We start from the raw sequence: 16,273 nt of genomic DNA on the forward strand, positions 1-16,273 counted from the left end.
AACCACAAACTCTTAGAAGATTCACTCTGCTTGTACTTAAGTCGGCATTGTGCCTTTTGTATTAAATTCCGATGCGATTTCTGTGTTTCATGGTCAATGTGAAGGTCCAAGGGATACAGTAAACCTGCACTGGTGCATCGGAATCTAATACTCGTCTCCCGGTAGCCGCTCAAACCACAAACTCTTAGAAGATTCACTCTTCTTGTACTTAAGCCGGCATTGTGCCTTTTGTATTCAATTCCGATGCGATTTCTGTGTTTGATGGTCAATGTGAAGGTCCAAGGGATATAGTAAACCTGCTTTGGTGCATCGGAATCTAATACTGGTCACCCAGGAGCCGCTCAAACCACAAACTCTTAGAAGATTCACTCTTCTTGTACGTAAGTCGGCATTGTGCCTTTTGTAATCAATTCCGATGCGATTTCTGTGTTTCATGGTCAATGTGAAAGTCCAAGGGATACAGTAAACCTGCACTGGTGCATCGGAATCTAATACTGGTCACCCAGGAGCCGCTCAAACCACAAACTCTTCGAAGATTTACTCTTCATGTACTTAAGTCGGCATTGTGCCTTTTGTATTCAATTCCGATGCGATTTCTGTGTTTCATGATCAATGTGAAGGTCCAAGACATACAGTAAGCCTGCACTGGTGCATCGGAATCTAATACTGGTCACCCAGGAGCCGCTCAAACCACAAACTCTTAGAAGATTCACTCTTCTTGAACTTAAGTCGCTATTTTGCCTTTTGTAATCAATTCCGATGCGATTTCTGTGTTTCATGGTCAGTGTGAAAGTCCAAGGGATGCAGTAAACCAGCACTGGTGCATCGGAATCTAATACTGGTCTCCCAGGAGCCGCACAAATCACAAACTATTGGAAGATTCACTCTCTTGTACTTAAGTCGGCATTGTGCCTTTTGTATTCAATTCCGATGCGATTTCTGTGTTTCATGGTCAATGTGAAGGTCCAAGGGATACAGTAAACCTGGAATGGTGCATCGGAATATAATACTGGTCACCCAGGAGCCGCTCAAACCACAAACTCTTAGAAGATTCACTCTTCTTGTACTTAAGTCGGCATTGTGCCTTTTGTAATCAATTCCGATGCGATTTCTGTGTTTCATGATCAGTGTGAAAGTCCAAGGGATGCAGTAAACCAGCACTGGTGCATCGGAATCTGCTACTGGTCTCCTAGGAGCCGCTCAAACCACAAACTATTGGAAGATTCACTCTTCTTGTAGTTAAGTCGGCATTGTGCCTTTTGTATTGAATTACGATGCGATTTCTGTGTGTCATGGTCAATGTGAAGGTCCAAGGGATACAGTAAACCTGCACTGGTGCATCGGAATCTAATACTGGTTACCCAGGACCCGCTCACACCACAAACTCTTAAAAGATTCACTCTTCTTGTACTTAAGTCGGCATTGTGCCTTTTGTATTCAATTCCGGTGCGATTTCTGTGTTTCATGGTCAATGTGAAGGTCCAAGGGATACAGTAAACCTGCACTGGTGGATCGGAATCTAATACTGGTCACCCAGGAGCCGCTCAAACTACAAACTCTTAGAAGATTCACTCTTCTTGTACTTAAGTCACCATTGTGCCATTTATATTCAATTGCGATGCGATTTCTGTGTTTCATGGTTACTGTGAAGGTCCAAGGGATACAGTAAACCTGCACTGGTGCATCGGAATCTAATACTGGTCACCCAGGAGCCGCTCAAACCACAAACTCTTAGAAGATTCACTCTTCTTGTACTTAAGTTGGCATTGTGCCTTTTGTATTCAATTGCGATGCGATTTCTGTGTTTCATGGTCAATGTGAAGGTCCAAGGCATACAGTAAACCTGCACTGGTGCATCGGAATCTAATACTGGTCTCCCAGGAGCCGCTCAAACCACAAACTCTTAGAAGATTCACTCTTCTTGTACTTAAGTCGGCATTGAGCCTTTTGTATTCAATTCCGATGCAATTTCTGTGTTTCATGGTCAATGTGAAGGTCCAAGGGATACAGTAAACCTGCACTGGTGCATCGGAATCTAATACTGGTCACCCAGGAGCCGCTCAAACCACAAACTCTTAGAAGATTCACTCTTCTTGTACTTAAGTAGGCATTGTGCCTTTTGTGTTCAATGCCGATGCGATTTCTGTGTTTCATGGTCAATGTGAAGGTCCAAGGGATACAGTAAACCTGCACTGGTGCATCGGAATTTAATACTTGTCACCCAGGAGCCCCTCAAACCACAAACCCTTAGAAGATTCACTCTTCTTGTACTTAAGTCGGCATTGTGCCTTTTGTATTCAATTCCGATGTGATTTCTGTGTTTCATGGTCAATGTGAAGGTCCAAGGGATACAGTAAACCTGCACTGGTGCATCGGAATCTAATACTGGTCTCCCTGGAGCCGCACAAACCACAAACTCTTAGAAGATTCACTCTTCTTTAACTTAAGTCGGCACTGTGCCTTTTGTATTCTATTCCGATGCGATTTCTGTGTTTCATGGTCAATGTGAAGGTCCAAGGGATACAGTAAACCTGCTCTGATGCATCGGAATCTAATACTGGTCACCCAGGAGCCGCTCGAACCCCAAACTCTTCGAAGATTTACTCTTCTTGTACTTAAGTCGGCATTGTGCCTTTTGTATTCAACTCCGATGCGATTTCTGTGTTTCATGGTTACTGTGAAGGTCCAAAGAATACAGTAAACCCACTCTGGTGCATCGGAATCTAATACTGGCCTCCCAGGAGCCGCTCAAACCACAAACTCTTAGAAGATTCACTCTTCTTGTGCTTAAGTCGGCATTGTGCTTTTGTATTCATTTCCGATGCGATTTCTGTGTTTCATGGTCAATGTGAAGGTCCAAGAGATACAGTAAAACCTGCACTGGTGCATCGGAATCTAATACTGGTCACCCAGGAGCCGCTCAAACCACAAACTCTTAGAAGATTCACTCTTCTTGTACTTAAGTCGGCATTGTGCCATTCGTAATCAATTCCGATGCGATTTCTGTGTTTCGTGGATACTGTGGAGGTCCAAGGGATACAGTAAACCTGCACTGGTGCTTCGGAAACTAATACTGGTCACCCAGGAGCCGCTCAAACCACAAACTCTTAGAAGATTCACTCTTCTTGTACTTAAGTCGGCATTCTGCCTTTTGTATTCAATTTCGATGCGATTTCTGTGTTTCATGGTCAATGTGAAAGTCCAAGGGATAAAGTAAACCTGCCCTGGTGCATCGGAAACTAATACTGGTCTCCCAGGATCCGCTCACACAACAAACTCTTAGAAGATTCACTCTTCTTGTACTTAAGTCGGCATTGTGCCTTTTGTATTCAATTCCGATGGGATTTCTGTGTTTCATGGTCAATGTGAAGGTCCAAGGGATACAGTAAACCTGCCCTTGTGCATCGGAATCTAATACTGGTCTCCCAGGAGCCGCTCAAACCACAAACTCTTAGAAGATTCACTCTTCTTGTACATAAGTCGGCATTGTGCCTTTTGAATTCAATTCCGATGCGATTTCTGTGTTTCATGGTCAATGCGAAGGTCCAAGGGATACAGTAAACCTGCACTGGTGAATGGTAATCTAATACCGGTTTCCCAGGAGCCGCTCAAACCACAAACTCTTAGAAGACTCACTCTTCTTTTACTTAAGTCGGCATTGTGCCTTCTTGTATTCAATTCAGATGCGATATCTGTGTTTCATGGTCAATGTGAAGGTCCAAGGGATACAGTAAACCTGCACTGGTGCATCGGAATCTAATACTGGTTTCCCAGGAGCCGCTCAAACCATAAAATCTTAGAAGATTCACTCTTCTTGTACTTAAGTCGGCATTGTGCCTTTTGTATTCAATTCCGATGCGATTTCTGTGTTTCATGGTCATTGTGAAGGTTCAAGGGATACAGTAAACCTGCACTGGTGCATAGGAATCTAATACTGGTCACCCAGGAGCCTCTCGACCACAAACTCTTAGAAGATTCACTCTTCTTGTACTTAAGTCGGCATTGTGCTTTTTGTATTCAATTCCGATGCGATTTCTATGTTTCATGGTCAATGTGAAGGTCCAAGGGATACAGTAAACCTGCACTGGTGCATCGGAATCTAATACTGGTCACCCAGGAGCCGCTCAAACCACAAACTCTTAGAAGATTCACTCTTCTTGTACTTAAGTCGGCATTGTGCCTTTTGTATTCAATTCCGATGCGATTTCTGTGTTTCATGGTCAATGTGAAGGTCCAAGGGATACAGTAAACCTGCACTGTTGCATCGGAATCCAATACTGGTCACCCAGGAGCCGCTCAAACCACAAACTCTTAGAAGATTCATTCTTCTTGAACTTAAGTCGGCATTGTGCCTTTTGTATTCAATTCCGATGCGATTTCTGTGTTTCATGGTTACTGTGAAGGTCCAAGGGATACAGTAAACCTGCACTGGTGCATCTGAATCTAATACTGGTCTCCCAGGAGCCGCTCAAACCACAAACTCTTTGAAGATTCACTCTTCTTGTAATTAAGTCGGCATTGTGCCTTTTGTATTCAATTCCGATGCGATTTCTGTGTTTCATGGTCAATGTGAAAGTCCAAGGGATACAGTAAACCTGCCCTGGTTCATCGGAATCTAATACTGGTCTCCCAGGAGCCGCTCAAACCACAAACTCTTAGAAGATTCACTCTTCTTCTACGTAGGTCGGCATTGTGCCTTTTTGTATTCAATTCCGATGCGATTTCTGTGTTTGATGGTCAATGTGAAGGTCCAAGGGATAAAGTAAACCTGCACTGGTGCATCGGAATCTAATACTGGTCACCCAGGAGCCGCTCAAACCACAAACTCTTAGAAGATTCACTCTTCTTGTACTAAGTCGGCATTGTGCCTTTTGTAATCAATTCCGATGCGATTTCTGTGTTTCATGGTCAATGTGAAAGTCCAAGGGATACAGTAAACCTGCACTGGTGCATCGGAATCTAATACTGGTCACCCAGGAGCCGCTCAAATCACAAACTCTTCGAAGATTTACTCTTCATGTACTTAAGTCGGCATTGTGCCTTTTGTATTCAATTCCGATGCGATTTCTGTGTTTCATGATCAATGTGTAGGTGCAAGACATACAGTAAGCCTGCACTGGTGCATCGGAATCTAATACTGGTCACCCAGGAGCCGCTCAAACCACAAACTCTTAGAAGATTCACTCTTTTGTACTTAAGTCGCTATTGTGCCCTTTGTAATCAATTCCGATGCGATTTCTGTGTTTCATGGTCAGTGTGAAAGTCCAAGGGATGCAGTAAACCAGCACTGGTGCATCGGAATCTAATACTGGTCTCCCAGGAGCCGCACAAATCACAAACTATTGGAAGATTCACTCTCTTGTACTTAAGTCGGCATTGTGCCTTTTGTATTCAATTCCGATGCGATTTCTGTGTTTCATGGTCAATGTGAAGGTCCAAGGGATACAGTAAACCTGCCCTTGTGCATCGGAATCTAATACTCGTCTCCCAGGAGCCGCTCAAACCACAAACTCTTAGAAGATTCACTCTTCTTGTACATAAGTCGGCATTGTGCCTTTTGAATTCAATTCCGATGCGATTTCTGTGTTTCATGGTCAATGTGAAGGTCCAAGGGATACAGTAAACCTGCTCTGATGCATCGGAATCTAATACTGGTCACCCAGGAGCCGCTCGAACCCCAAACTCTTCGAAGATTTACTCTTCTTGTACTTAAGTCGGCATTGTGCCTTTTGTATTCAACTCCGATGCGATTTCTGTGTTTCATGGTTACTGTGAAAGTCCAAAGAATACAGTAAACCCACACTGGTGCATCGGAATCTAATACTGGCCTCCCAGGAGCCGCTCAAACCACAAACTCTTAGAAGATTCACTCTTCTTGTGCTTAAGTCGGCATTGTGCTTTTGTATTCATTTCCGATGCGATTTCTGTGTTTCATGGTCAATGTGAAGGTCCATGAGATACAGTAAACCTGCACTGGTGCATCGGAATCTAATACTGGTCACCCAGGAGCCGCTCAAACCACAAACTCTTAGAAGATTCACTCTTCTTGTACTTAAGTCGGCATTGTGCCATTCGTAATCAATTCCGATGCGATTTCTGTGTTTCGTGGATACTGTGGAGGTCCAAGGGATACAGTAAACCTGCCCTTGTGCATCGGAATCTAATACTGGTCTCCCAGGAGCCGCTCAAACCACAAACTCTTAGAAGATTCACTCTTCTTGTACATAAGTCGGCATTGTGCCTTTTGAATTCAATTCCGATGCGATTTCTGTGTTTCATGGTCAATGCGAAGGTCCAAGGGATACAGTAAACCTGCACTGGTGAATGGTAATCTAATACCGGTTTCCCAGGAGCCGCTCAAACCACAAACTCTTAGAAGACTCACTCTTCTTTTACTTAAGTCGGCATTGTGCCTTCTTGTATTCAATTCAGATGCGATATCTGTGTTTCATGGTCAATGTGAAGGTCCAAGGGATACAGTAAACCTGCACTGGTGCATCGGAATCTAATACTGGTTTCCCAGGAGCCGCTCAAACCATAAAATCTTAGAAGATTCACTCTTCTTGTACTAAAGTCGGCATTGTGCCTTTTGTATTCAATTCCGATGCGATTTCTGTGTTTCATGGTCATTGTGAAGGTTCAAGGGATACAGTAAACCTGCACTGGTGCATCGGAATCTAATACTGGTCACCCAGGAGCCTCTCGACCACAAACTCTTAGAAGATTCACTCTTCTTGTACTTAAGTCGGCATTGTGCTTTTTGTATGCAATTCCGATGCGATTTCTATGTTTCATGGTCAATGTGAAGGTCCAAGGGATACAGTAAACCTGCACTGGTGCATCGGAATCTAATACTGGTCACCCAGGAGCCGCTCAAACCACAAACTCTTAGAAGATTCACTCTTCTTGTACTTAAGTCGGCATTGTGCCTTTTGTATTCAATTCCGATGCGATTTCTGTGTTTCATGGTCAATGTGAAGGTCCAAGGGATACAGTAAACCTGCACTGTTGCATCGGAATCCAATACTGGTCACCCAGGAGCCGCTCAAACCACAAACTCTTAGAAGATTCATTCTTCTTGTACTTAAGTCGGCATTGTGCCTTTTGTATTCAATTCCGATGCGATTTCTGTGTTTCATGGTCATTGTGAAGGTTCAAGGGATACAGTAAACCTGCACTGGTGCATCGGAATCTAATACTGGTCACCCAGGAGCCTCTCGACCACAAACTCTTAGAAGATTCACTCTTCTTGTACTTAAGTCGGCATTGTGCTTTTTGTATTCAATTCCGATGCGATTTCTATGTTTCATGGTCAATGCGAAGGTCCAAGGGATACAGTAAACCTGCACTGGTGCATCGGAATCTAATACTGGTCACCCAGGAGCCGCTCAAACCACAAACTCTTAGAAGATTCACTCTTCTTGTACTTAAGTCGGCATTGTGCCTTTTGTATTCAATTCCGATGCGATTTCTGTGTTTCATGGTCAATGTGAAAGTCCAAGGGATACAGTAAACCTGCCCTGGTTCATCGGAATCTAATACTGGTCTCCCAGGAGCCGCTCAAACCACAAACTCTTAGAAGATTCACTCTTCTTCTACGTAGGTCGGCATTGTGCCTTTTTGTATTCAATTCCGATGCGATTTCTGTGTTTGATGGTCAATGTGAAGGTCCAAGGGATAAAGTAAACCTGCACTGGTGCATCGGAATCTAATACTGGTCACCCAGGAGCCGCTCAAACCACAAACTCTTAGAAGATTCACTCTTCATGTACTTAAGTCGGCATTGTGCCTTTTGTAATCAATTCCGATGCGATTTCTGTGTTTCATGGTCAATGTGAAAGTCCAAGGGATACAGTAAACCTGCACTGGTGCATCGGAATCTAATACTGGTCACCCAGGAGCCGCTCAAATCACAAAATCTTCGAAGATTTACTCTTCATGTACTTAAGTCGGCATTGTGCCTTTTGTATTCAATTCCGATGCGATTTCTGTGTTTCATGATCAATGTGAAGGTGCAAGACATACAGTAAGCCTGCACTGGTGCATCGGAATCTAATACTGGTCACCCAGGAGCCGCTCAAACCACAAACTCTTAGAAGATTCACTCTTTTGTACTTAAGTCGCTATTGTGCCCTTTGTAATCAATTCCGATGCGATTTCTGTGTTTCATGGTCAGTGTGAAAGTCCAAGGGATGCAGAAAACCAGCACTGGTGCATCGGAATCTAATACTGGTCTCCCAGGAGCCGCACAAATCACAAACTATTGGAAGATTCACTCTCTTGTACTTAAGTCGGCATTGTGCCTTTTGTATTCAATTCCGATGCGATTTCTGTGTTTCATGGTCAATGTGAAGGTCCAAGGGATACAGTAAACCTGGACTGGTGCATCGGAATATAATACTGGTCACCCAGGAGCCGCTCAAACCACAAACTCTTAGAAGATTCACTCTTCTTGTACTTAAGTCGGCATTGTGCCTTTTCTAATCAATTCCGATGCGATTTCTGTGTTTCATGGTCAGTGTGAAAGTCCAAGGGATGCAGTAAACCAGCACTGGTGCATCGGAATCTGCTACTGGTCTCCTAGGAGCCGCTCAAACCACAAACTATTGGAAGATTCACTCTTCTTGTAGTTAAGTCGGCATTGTGCCTTTTGTATTCAATTACGATGCGATTTCTGTGTGTCATGGTCAATGTGAAGGTCCAAGGGATACAGTAAACCTGCACTGGTGCATCGGAATCTAATACTGGTTACCCAGAAGCCGCTCACACCACAAACTCTTAAAAGATTCACTCTTCTTGTACTTAAGTCGGCATTGTGCCTTTTGTATTCAATTCCGAAGCGATTTCTGTGTTTCATGGTCAGTGTGAAAGTCCAAGGGATGCAGTAAAGGAGCACTGGTGCATCGGAATCTAATACTGCTCCCCCAGGAGCCGCTCAAACCACAAACTATTGGAAGATTCACTCTTCTTGTAGTTAAGTCGGCATTGTGCCTTTTGTATTCAATTACGATGCGATTTCTGTGTGTCATGGTCAATGTGAAGGTCCAAGGGATACAGTAAACCTGCACTGGTGCATCGGAATCTACTACTGGTCACCCAGGAGCCGCTCAAACCACAAACTCTTAGAAGATTCACTCTTCTTGTACTTAAGTCGGCATTGTGCCCTTCGTAATCAATTCCGATGCGATTTCTGTGTTTCGTGGATACTGTGGAGGTCCAAGGGGTACGGTAAACCTGCACTGGTGCTTCGGAAACTAATACTGGTCACCCAGGAGCCGCTCAAACCACAAACTCTTAGAAGATTCACTCTTCTTGTACTTAAGTCGGCATTCTGCCTTTTGTGTTCAATTTCGATGCGATTTCTGTGTTTCATGGTCAATGTGAAAGTCCAAGGGATAAAGTAAACCTGCACAGGTGCATCGGAATCTAATACTGATCTCCCAGGATCAGCTCACACAACAAACTCTTAGAAGATTCACTCTTCTTGTACTTAAGTCGGCATTGTGCCTTTTGTATACAATTCCGATGCGATTTCTGTGTTTCATGGTCAATTTGAAAGTCCAAGGGATGCAGTAAACCTGCACTGGTGCATCGGAATCTAATACTGGTCTCCCAGGAACCGCTCAAACCACAAACTTTTGGAAGATTCACTCTTCTTGTACTTAAGTCGGCATTGTGCCTTTTGTATTCAATTCCGATGCGATTTCTGTGTTTCATGGTCAATGTGAAGGTCAAAGGGATACAGTAAACCTGCCCTTGTGCATCGGAATCTAATACTGGTCTCCCAGGAGCCGCTCAAACCACAAACTCTTAGAAGATTCACTCTTCTTGTACTTAAGTCGGCATTGTGCCTTTTGTATTCAATTCCGATGCGATTTCTGTGTTTCATGGTCAATGTGAAGGTCCAAGGGATACAGTAAACCTGCACTGGTGAATGGTAATCTAATACAGGTTTCCCAGGAGCCGCTCAAACCACAAACCCTTAGAAGACTCACTCTTCTTTTACTTAAGTCGGCATTGTGCCTTTTTGTATTCAATTCAGATGCGATTTCTGTGTTTCATGGTCAATGTGAAGGTCCAAGGGATACAGTAAACCTGCACTGGTGCATCTGAATCTAATACTGGTTTCCCAGGAGCCGCTCAAACCATAAACTCTTAGAAGATTCACTCTTCTTGTACTTAAGTCGGCATTGTGCCTTTTGTATTCAATTCCGATGCGATTTCTGTGTTTCATGGTCATTGTGAAGGTCCAAGGGATACAGTAAACCTGCACTGGTGCATCGGAATCTAATACTGGTCACCCAGGAGCCTCTCAAACCACAAACTCTTAGAAGATTCACTCTTCTTGTACTTAAGTCGGCATTGTGCCTTTTGTATTCAATTCCGATGCGATTTCTGTGTTTCATGGTCAATGTGAAGGTCCAAGGGATACAGTAAACCTGCCCTGGTGCATCGGAATCCAATACTTGTCTCCCAGGAGACGCTCAAACCACAAACTCTTAGAAGATTCACTCTTCTTGTACTTAAGTCGGCATTGGGCTTTTTGTATTCAATTCCGATGCGATTTCTGTGTTTCATGGTCAATGTGAAGGGCCAAGGGATACAGTAAACCTGCACTGGTGCATCGGAATCTAATACTGGTCAACCAGGAGCCGCTCAAATCACAAACTCTTAGAAGATTCACTCTTCTTGTAATTAAGTCGGCATTGTGCCTTTTGTATTCAATTCCGATGCGATTTCTGTGTTTCATGGTCAATGTGAAGGTCCAAACGTACAGTAAACCTGCACTGGTGCATCGGAATCTAATACTGGTCACCCAGGAGCCGCTCAAACCACAAACTCTTAGAAGATTCACTCTTCTTGTACTTAAGTCGGCATTGTGCCTTTTGTATTCAATTCCGATGCGATTTCTGTGTTTCGTGGTCAATGTGAAGGACCAAGGGATACAGTAAACCTGCACTGTTGCATCGGAATCCAATACTGGTCACCCAGGAGCCGCTCAAACCACAAACTCTTAGAAGATTCATTCTTCTTGTACTTAAGTCGGCATTGTGCCTTTTGTATTCAATTCCGATGCGATTTCTGTGTTTCATGGTTACTGTGAAGGTCCAAGGGATACAGTAAACCTGCACTGGTGCATCTGAATCTAATACTGGTCTCCCAGGAGCCGCTCAAACCACAAACTCTTAGAAGATTCACTCTTCTTGTACTTAAGTCGGCATTGTGCCTTTTGTATTCAATTCCGATGCGATTTCTGTGTTTCATGGTCAATGTGGAGGTCCAAGGGAAACCTGCACTGGTGCATCGGAATCTAATACTGGTCACCCAGGAGCCGCTAAAACCACAAACTCTTAGAAGATTCACTCTTCTTGTACTTAAGTCGGCATTGTGCCTTTTGTATTCAATTCCGATGCGATTTCTGTGTTTCATGGTAAATGTGAAAGTCCAAGGGATACAGTAAACCTGCCCTGGTTCATCGGGATCTAATATTGGACTCCCAGGAGCCGCTCAAACCACAAACTCTTAGAAGATTTACTCTTCTTGTACGTAGGTCGGCATTGTGCCTTTTTGTATTCAATTCCGATGCGATTTCTGTGTTTGATGGTCAATGTGAAGCTCCAAGGGATAAAGTAAACCTGCACTGGTGCATCGGAATCTAATACTGGTCACCCAGGAGCCGCTCAAACCACAAACTCTTAGAAGATTCACTCTTCTTGTACTTAAGTCGGCATTGTGCCTTTTGTAATCAATTCCGATGCGATTTCTGTGTTTCATGGTCAATGTGAAAGTCCAAGGGATACAGTAAACCTGCCCTGGTGCATCGGAATCTAATACTGGTCACCCAGGAGCCGCTCAAACCACAAACTCTTAGAAGATTCACTCTTCTTGTACTTAAGTCGGCATTGTGCCTTTTGTATTCAATTCCGATGCGATTTCTGTGTTTCGTGGTCAATGTGAAGGACCAAGGGATACAGTAAACCTGCACTGTTGCATCGGAATCCAATACTGGTCACCCAGGAGCCGCTCAAACCACAAACTCTTAGAAGATTCATTCTTCTTGTACTTAAGTCGGCATTGTGCCTTTTGTATTCAATTCCGATGCGATTTCTGTGTTTCATGGTTACTGTGAAGGTCCAAGGGATACAGTAAACCTGCACTGGTGCATCTGAATCTAATACTGGTCTCCCAGGAGCCGCTCAAAACACAAACTCTTAGAAGATTCACTCTTCTTGTACTTAAGTCGGCATTGTGCCTTTTGTATTCAATTCCGATGCGATTTCTGTGTTTCATGGTCAATGTGGAGGTCCAAGGGAAACCTGCACTGGTGCATCGGAATCTAATACTGGTCACCCAGGAGCCGCTAAAACCACAAACTCTTAGAAGATTCACTCTTCTTGTACTTAAGTCGGCATTGTGCCTTTTGTATTCAATTCCGATGCGATTTCTGTGTTTCATGGTAAATGTGAAAGTCCAAGGGATACAGTAAACCTGCCCTGGTTCATCGGGATCTAATATTGGTCTCCCAGGAGCCGCTCAAACCACAAACTCTTAGAAGATTTACTCTTCTTGTACGTAGGTCGGCATTGTGCCTTTTTGTATTCAATTCCGATGCGATTTCTGTGTTTGATGGTCAATGTGAAGCTCCAAGGGATAAAGTAAACCTGCACTGGTGCATCGGAATCTAATACTGGTCACCCAGGAGCCGCTCAAACCACAAACTCTTAGAAGATTCACTCTTCTTGTACTTAAGTCGGCATTGTGCCTTTTGTAATCAATTCCGATGCGATTTCTGTGTTTCATGGTCAATGTGAAAGTCCAAGGGATACAGTAAACCTGCCCTGGTGCATCGGAATCTAATACTGGTCACCCAGGATCCGCTCAAACCACAAACTCTTCGAAGATTTACTCTTCATGTACTTAAGTCGGCATTTTGCCTTTTGTATTCAATTCCGATGCGATTTCTGTGTTTCATGGTCAATTTGAAAGTCCAAGGGATGCAGTAAACCTGCACTGGTGCATCGGAATCTAATACTGGTCTCCCAGGAGCCGCTCAAACCACAAACTTTTGGAAGATTCACTCTTCTTGTACTTAAGTCGGCATTGTGCCTTTTGTATTCAATTCCGATGCGATTTCTGTGTTTCATGGTCAATGTGGAGGTCCAAGGGAAACCTGCACTGGTGCATCGGAATCTAATACTGGTCACCCAGGAGCCGCTCAAACCACAAACTCTTAGAAGATTCACTCTTCTTGTACTTAAGTAGGCATTGTGCCTTTTGTGTTCAATGCCGATGCGATTTCTGTGTTTCATGGTCAATGTGAAGGTCCAAGGGATACAGTAAACCTGCACTGGTGCATCGGAATCTAATACTTGTCACCCAGGTGCCGCTCAAACCACAAACCCTTAGAAGATTCACTCTTCTTGTACTTAAGTCGGCATTGTGCCTTTTGTATTCAATTCCGATGTGATTTCTGTGTTTCATGGTCAATGTGAAGGTCCAAGGGATACAGTAAACCTGCACATGTGCATCGGAATCTAATACTGGTCTCCCTGGAGCCGCTCAAACCACAAACTCTTAGAAGATTCACTCTTCTTGAACTTAAGTCGGCACTGTGCCTTTTGTATTCTATTCCGATGCGATTTCTGTGTTTCATGGTCAATGTGAAGGTCCAAGGGATACAGTAAACCTGCTCTGATGCATCGGAATCTAATACTGGTCACCCAGGAGCCGCTCAAACCCCAAATTCTTCGAAGATTTACTCTTCTTGTACTTAAGTCGGCATTGTGCCTTTTGTATTCAATTCCGATGCGATTTCTGTGTTTCATGGTTACTGTGAAGGTCCAAGGAATACAGTAAACCCACACTGGTGCATCGGAATCTAATACTGGCCTCCCAGGAGCCGCTCAAACCACAAACTCTTAGAAGATTCACTCTTCTTGTACTTAAGTCGGCATTGTGCTTTTGTATTCATTTCCGATGCGATTTCTGTGTTTCATGGTCAATGTGAAGGGCCAAGAGATACAGTAAACCTGCACTGGTGCATCGGAATCTAATACTGGTCACCCAGGAGACGCTCAAACCACAAACTCTTAGAAGATTCACTCTTCTTGTACTTAAGTCGGAATTGTGCCTTTCGTAATCAATTCCGATGCGATTTCTGTGTTTCGTGGATACTGTGGAGGTCCAAGGGATACAGTAAACCTGCACTGGTGCTTCGGAAACTAATACTGGTCACCCAGGAGCCGCTCAAACCACAAACTCTTAGAAGATTCACTCTTCTTGTACTTAAGTAGGCATTGTACCTTTTGTGTTCAATTCCGATGCGATTTCGTGCTTCATGGTCACTGTGAAGGTCCAAGGGATACAGTAAACCTGCACTGGTGCATCGGAATCTAATACTGGTTTCCCAGGAGCCGCTAAAACCAAAAATTCTTAGAAGATTCACTCTTCTTGTACTTAAGTCAGCATTCTGCCTTTTGTATTCAATTTCGATGCGATTTCTGTGTTTCATGGTCAATGTGAAAGTCCAAGGGATAAAGTAAACCTGCCCTGGTGCATCAGAATCTAATACTGGTCTCCCAGGATCTGCTCACACAACAATCTCTTAGAAGATTCACTCTTCTTGTACTTAAGTCGGCAATGTGCCTTTTGTATACAATTCCGATGCGATTTCTGTGTTTCATGGTCAATTTGAAAGTCCAAGGGATACAGTAAACCTGCACTGGTGCATCGGAATCTAATACTGGTCTCCCAGGAACCGCTCAAACCACAAACTTTTGGAAGATTCACTCTTCTTGTACTTAAGTCGGCATTGTGCCTTTTGTATTCAATTCCGATGCGATTTCTGTGTTTCATGGTCAATGTGAAGGTCCAAGGGATACAGTAAACCTGCCCTTGTGCATCGGAATCTAATACTGGTCTCCCAGGAGCCGCTCAAACCACAAACTATTAGAAGATTAGCTCTTCTTGTACTTAAGTCGGCATTGTGCCTTTTGTATTCAATTCCGATGCGATATCTGTGTTTCATGGTCAATTTGAAAGTCCAAGGGAAGCAGTAAACCTGCACTGGTGCATCGGAATCTAATACTGGTCTCCCAGGAGCCGCTCAAACCACAAACTTTTGGAAGATTCACTCTTCTTGTACTTAAGTCGGCATTGTGCCTTTTGTATTCAATTCCGATGCGATTTCTGTGTTTCATGGTTACTGTGAAGGTCCAAGGGATACAGTAAACCTCCACTGGTGCATCAGAATCTAATACTGTTTACCCAGGAGCCGCTCACACCACAAAATCTTAGAAGATTCACTCTTCTTGTACTTAAGTCGGCATTGTGCCTTTCGTAATCAATTCCGATGCGATTTCTGTGTTTCATGGTTACTGTGAAGGTCCAAGGGATACAGTAAACCTGCACTGGTGCATCGGAATCTAATACTGGTCTCCCAGGAGCCGCTCAAACCACAAACTCTTAGAAGATTCACTCTTCTTGTACTTAAGTCGGCATTGTGCCTTTTGTATTCAATCCCGATGCGATTTCTGTGTTTCATGATCAATGTGAAGGTCCAAGACATACGGTAAGCCTGCACTGGTGCATCGGAATCTAATACTGGTCACCCAGGAGCCGCTCAAACCACAAACTCTTAGAAGATTCACTCTTCTTGTACATAAGTCGCTATTGTGCCTTTTGTAATCAATTCCGATGGGATTTCTGTGTTTCATGGTCAATTTGAAAGTCCAAGGGAAGCAGTAAACCTGCACTGGTGCATCGGAATCTAATACTGGTCTCCCAGGAGCCGCTCAAACCACAAACTTTTGGAAGATTCACTCTTCTTGTACTTAAGTCGGCATTGTGCCTTTTGTATTCAATTCCGATGCGATTTCTGTGTTTCATGGTTACTGTGAAGGTCCAAGGGATACAGTAAACCTCCACTGGTGCATCGGAATCTAATACTGTTTACCCAGGAGCCGCTCACACCACAAAATCTTAGAAGATTCACTCTTCTTGTACTTAAGTCGGCATTGTGCCTTTCGTAATCAATTCCGATGCGATTTCTGTGTTTCATGGTTACTGTGAAGGTCCAAGGGATACAGTAAACCTGCACTGGTGCATCGGAATCTAATACTGGTCTCCCAGGAGCCGCTCAAACCACAAACTCTTAGAAGATTCACTCTTCTTGTACTTAAGTCGGCATTGTGCCTTTTGTATTCAATCCCGATGCGATTTCTGTGTTTCATGATCAATGTGAAGGTCCAAGACATACAGTAAGCCTGCACTG

Source organism: Schistocerca nitens, chromosome 3 (genome assembly GCF_023898315.1).
Source record: "Schistocerca nitens isolate TAMUIC-IGC-003100 chromosome 3, iqSchNite1.1, whole genome shotgun sequence".
Taxonomy (NCBI): domain Eukaryota; kingdom Metazoa; phylum Arthropoda; class Insecta; order Orthoptera; family Acrididae; genus Schistocerca; species Schistocerca nitens.